This window comes from Hyaena hyaena, unplaced genomic scaffold (assembly GCF_003009895.1).
Source record: "Hyaena hyaena isolate Hyena2069 unplaced genomic scaffold, ASM300989v1 scaffold_175, whole genome shotgun sequence".
Lineage (NCBI taxonomy): Eukaryota > Metazoa > Chordata > Mammalia > Carnivora > Hyaenidae > Hyaena > Hyaena hyaena.
The window spans coordinates 2374202-2380201 of record NW_024080808.1 but is presented as its reverse complement, the minus strand read 5'-3'; positions in this window follow the sequence as shown (position 1 = coordinate 2380201).

Below are 6000 nucleotides of genomic sequence, written 5' to 3'. Positions count from 1 at the left end.
AAGCCTCTAGGACAGTGCTAGGTACAGGTTAACAGTGATTTCATATACAACCCACTCAAGTGAGGGTTTAGCACCTTTGGCAAGCTGTAAGCCTCCATATATAGACATATCAAATCTTTTTACAATGGCTGGGGGCAGGGGAATGAGTAGGGAAAACTTTGAAACAGGTGGTGGTAGCAAATGTTTACCACAGATCCAGTTGAGAAAAATTCCCAGGCTTTGATGTGTCAGAAACAAGTGCTCTCCAATTTGGCTCCGACAGCCCCCAGACAAGACACCCCAGTTGTTCCCATTGCCTGAGTAACTTTCCATTGTCACTACCTGTGAGAACAGCTTCTCTCCCAGACGTGTCCTTCGCCTCCGCTGTCCTTTCCCCACAGAAGTCATCTTTAGTGCATGTGCTCAACCATCAGAGGCAAAGTTTTGTGGAAGGATGGATCCTGGGGCATATTTATATATGGGTATAAACCTTAGCCTCCCACAAAAAGTTGTAGTCTCCAAGTTAATATTTGAAACTTGGAGAACACTCCCTTCTTTATAAACAGAACACTGAAGCAAAATGTTCTAGTGTCCCACGCAAATTAATTGACCGACTACCATTCCTCATGAATGCCATCTTTTGCTCCTTTGTTTTCCCTTCCATTATGTTTCAGTTGCAGAGAGGGTAAATCCTGTAAATTACTGTCTAGTATAGAGAGAAACAGTCTGCAGCTGAAAGGGACTGGGAAACACGGTTGTTTTTTTTTCCCCTCAACCATGAATTCAGTGATTACTGATTTCAAAATAAGTTAACAGTCCAAGAAATGGGAAAAAAAGGAACACATTCCAGGGTGAAGGGATGGCAAGTATACAGGTAGAGAGATGTGAACATGCATTGTTATGTTTAGGGAAGAGCATATGGCCAGAAATAAATAATTTTTGGTCTCTGTAGGAAACTGCCAGTGAATTACCATGGGGACAAGTTGGGGAGTGCCAGTAATCGCATCTAGCTGGCCGTTTTCATGTGGCGCGGGTTAATACGACTATCTTTTAAAATAGTGTGCTCAAGTTCTATTTTCAACTTCATCCTGACATACTTCCCACTCCTTTGCCACACCTTAAGAGCTCTTCATTTTGCCTTCTTTGGTTGTGGAAAAAAGCAAGGTCCCTTGTGTCTGAGCCTCTTGGTTTCGGGTTGGGTTTGCCTTTCCTCAAGGTTTTTCCCAATTCAGCAGTTCCCATGAATTTTTGTCAGTTTTCCCACTAGATTGCAAATTCCATGAAAGCATGGATTTTCACTTTTTAAAATTCACTGTTATTCCTGGTTCCTAGAATTGAGCTTGGTACATAGTACCAGTCTAGAGATTATTCAAAAAATTTAAGAACCTATGATGTGTTGCCCTATGGAGGGTCCAATGATGATTAAGGTATGCTCTCTACTTTTAAAGATTTTACAAATGAGGAAAACAGATGTGTGATCAAACTCCAAATCAAGGCATAAGGAAACCAGTGCAACTATTGAGGTATACATTGTTAAGGGGGGGGGGTGCTATGGACTGTACATGTGTCTCCCCCAAACTCATATGCTGAGACCTAATCCCCAGATGTGACAGTTTAGAGGTGGGGCCTTTGGGAAGAGATTAGGTGATAGGGTGGAGATCACTCATATCGGATTAGTGCCCTTATAAAAGAGATTCCAGAGAGCCCTTGCCCCTTCCTCCTTATGTGAGTGAGGAAGCAGACCCTCACCAGACACCAAATCTGCTGGTGTCATGGTCTTGGACTTCTTAGCCTCCAGAACTGTGAGAAATGTTTATAAGGCATCCGCGTTATGCTATTTTTGCTGTAGCATCCTGAAAAGACTATGGCATGTGGCTCACGGGCAGTAATTAATTTCAACCAGAGGACTGAGGAAAGGCTTCATAAGACATTGTCCTCAAAGACAGAATTTCCATTAGGGATGTGGAGGCTATTTTTGGTCAAGTGATCATTAATTTGAACTTTTCCGTTTCCAAGAGACAGCAATGCATCTCAAAATAGTTTACACAAATACAAGGAAAGTGTAACTGGGAAATCTGGCTTCCGCTCTTCCGGAACTCTTGACCCTGTTCATGTGTGTATGCTGTCTTCTCTCCCATAGCAGATGGACATAATCTATGCTGCAGGAGGAAGGGGTGGAGTTTGGCCACAGATAGCTTCATGTTCATATCACACTGGATTGTAGTTAATAGTCATAGAAGGCTATCTGCTTGTTAGGGCCAGCAAATAAGATCTCATGGAGAGCCTCTGCTCAGTCTAGTTTTGGTCAGGTGCCTAGCTCCAGGCTAATCACTGTACCCATCGCCTGGCCAGAGTACAAACAGTGCTAGGATGGAGCTGTGTTGACAGGGACTCATACAAAGCAGAATGTAATTTTAACTAGATACAGGAAAGGTTGCAAGAAGACTTTTGCAGGATTTGCAGTTCTATTAGGATCATATAAAGTGGGCAGGGCTATACTTCATAAGAAGATAGAGAAGACCCACAAAGAGAATGAGTAGGATGTTGGGCAGACAAATGCAGCAGGTAACTATTATACAAACTAAAACGCATGCACTGGTAGGCCAATGGGACGCAGTTTGCTGGGACAGAAATTTGATTGCCAGAGAAAGGCAGTGGATCAGGCAGGAGAGTTAGGATAGGCTAGATCATAGAGAGCCTGCACTGATAAATGGGAGTCGTCAAAGGGCTCCCCTTTCTTAGATACATAACTCTTGGCTAACTTTTCTGGAATATCTAAAGCTGTCAGACTCTCAGAACCATGCACCAAGTCTCCTCTTCCAGTCCCACTTGCCTTTTCCTTCTCCAGTCCACACTGTCTCGCCTCAATTCTATATATAGTCCTGACATCCTGACCACTTGTTTCCCAATCTAAGGTCAATACCCCATTAGGGAATTACTTTTGTCCAGCACTGAAATTCCTGGATTCTTACAACATACATCTAAAACCCTACTTTCCAGTCACTGTGGTACCAACCAATGGGAGGGGAATGGGAAGTGGAACCATGCTAGCATGTAGCTAATCTCTGCATGGGTTATTGGGGTTAATTTTCTATCATTTATCACATATTCAAATTAGCCTGAAAGCTTGAGAACTATGGTCATATCTTTTGAACTCTGGACTGGTAAATTGTGAATGAATTATACTGTATAAAATCTGAATGTGCCAATCTCAGTCTATACATGTTATTTTAGATGTTCTTGAAGGAGTCAGTGTGTCCCTGTGGCCACCAACCCTCCTAGTTGGGGGCGGTATTGTGGCCATAGCCCATGAATGTGTAGATTTTAGTATCTTTTACCCTTCATAAACTTTTGGGGAAGATTACCATAAACTGTATAGGATCAGGATTATGTTCCTAAGAATGCTTAGAACAGTCTACTCTTTCAAGCTGTTACTATAGGGCACAATTACTTGCCCCTGGTAAAAGAGATAATGAATGGATCAATTCAGCTAGAGAAACATGGTATAATCTGGGAGAAAGCTACATTTTACTCACCCCCCCCCCCCACTTCTCTGACATTATTAAATGTGCATGCACTAGCTCCAACTGAGAAAAGTCAAAACTGAACAATTCTAAAAATGAAAATTGTTTCTTTTTGTTTTTTTTTTTACCATGCAAGTAGATCTCTGCAGAGATAAAATAGGAATAACACTTCTGCAAAAATTCATTTCTGAGAAAATTAACCTTTCTTGACTATTAAAAATGAGAGGAAAAAGAGAAAGACCACCTTCTAAGAGTTGTTACTACAGCCACTAACAGCATTCCGTAGTGTTAGGGAGAGTGGGTGAGCGAACATTAGAAGAGGTCACAGAAGCTGAAAAAAAGGAGACAACGTCAGGGTTTCGGGAGAGCCCTAGCACTGGCTGCTTCTGAGAAATGTACCTAGCAGCAACAAGCACAGAGCTCCCCAGACTCTTACTGGCAGAGTTTGGATTATGACAGCCTTAGAACCAAAAATAGTTATTATTTTTTTTTTATGACAAATCTCACAGGGCATCAAATATTTCAGAGACCAAGCAGAGAAGGTAGTGCGTGTGGGTGTAGTCAAGGGAGGGTATGAATGCTGCTCGATGTTTTCTAGGAGAAAGCATTAAAGGTGAAGTGCTACTACACTTGTTTTTCATCTTACTCCAACAGGAGACCAGATGTAATCTTCCTAAAGAGTGACTTCCCAACATAGCCTGACAACTGTAGGGTGGGGAGGAAACAAGTTACGAATAAATGAAAAACCATAAGGTAACAGACAATACTAAGCACGCTCCCACCCTTATTCAAACACAAAGGCAGAGGAAAAGTTCCTGCTATCTGCCAAGAGATTATCTGGGGGGGGGGGGGAAAAAGCGCACACCCACCCACAGCAGCATCAAAAATTTTCCTGATCTTCAAAAAGTACTTAAAACATTTCTATTAGTTAACTTATGTTGGAACAGTTTTAGTAGAGACTTGTCATGAATTGATAAAAGGCCAACATACAAACACTAAGGAAGGGAGTGAAAGGCATATCAAACATTTAATGCTAGGCAACTTCCTTACCAAGTTTGCATTTGTCACCAAAATGGAAAACTAATAAAAGTTTTCGGGGTATCCTTTTTTTCTTAATTTTTTCGTTCTTTTGTTTTTCTTTTTCTTGAGTATGTTGAGTCTGCAACCTGAGAGGCCCTCTTGTCCTGATCTGGTAGCACTTTTTAATGGGCGCCTTGGAAACAAAGGAGACCAACTGGGCACTCACATGCCTGGAGCCACTTGTCAAGAGCCTGCAGCCAATAAAGCTTCAGATTACACAGGAGGACTGTGGGTGGGGTGGGGAGGATGCACAAAAACTAAGAGATGTAGTTTCTGCTCCTCAAAAGTTCCCAATCTAGTAGGGGAAGGAAACAGGCAGTACTGGGAAGGAACCAGGCAGTGCTGGGGTGGGGTGGGGGGGTGCAGGGGTGAGGACTAGGTTCTAATTCTGACTCTGTCGTTGGCTGGCCACGTGCTGGTACAGGGTGGGGTGGTCACTTGTCAGATGAAGAAATCACATGGAGGAGCAAATCTCTGTAAAATGAAGTAATAAAATGTGATTGTTTCTTGAAGACGCAATTTAAAAAAAAAAAAAAAAAAGTCTGGTTAAACAAGTTTCAAAAGACTTCCCTACCCCGATCCCCAACAGTACCAGATAGATTCTTACTGGATTTAGTGTATCAAAGACTCCCAAAGTCTTGCTGTAAAGGATTATTTAATTGGCATTTCCCAAACATATTTTCTGGGGAGGAAAAAAACCAAACCATCTGTTGACATTTGCAGAACATGCTTTGGGAAACACTGATCTCTATGCTGCTCCCAGCTTTAGAATCTACGCTGCTCCCAGCTTTAGAATTCTATCGTTAGTGGTTACTTTTCCTTATAGACTCCATCATTTCCCTTCTCTGAAGCTGTGTCTTTCATTGAGTCTTTGTGCTGACCCACATGGGCTGCCTCTGGCTTTACTTTTCATGACTTTATGCTATTTAAATGTTCACATGAAACTGAAACAGGGTTGGACCTCTAAAGTCTGTATAAACCCTGAAATTTTACGATTCTTTGATAATTATCAGAAACATCGACTGAAGACCGAAACAGGACGTATATAACCGAGGCTGTTCTCATCACAGCACTAGCATCTACTAAATAAGAACTCTGAGATGAAATTCTAGATCCTGCCATTCTGTACACTGCTCTAAACTCAATACTTATTTCCTTGCAACTTCCTTTCCCCTTGACCGATGCAAAAGAAGAATATTTAGGAAGACAGTGTAGGCTGTGTGGGCTCTTTAGACCAATCTAGAGGAAATAGAGCTAAGAGTTCAGTGGGGGTGCTTCCTGCCAAATCTGCTCTTTGTAGGTACAGCAAAAGTTTTTCATGTAAGTTATTAGAAAACATCAAGAAATTAACATATTGCCCAAACCTAACCATAAAAATATTTAATGCTGGTGTTTCAAATTCAGCCCAAGGACCATC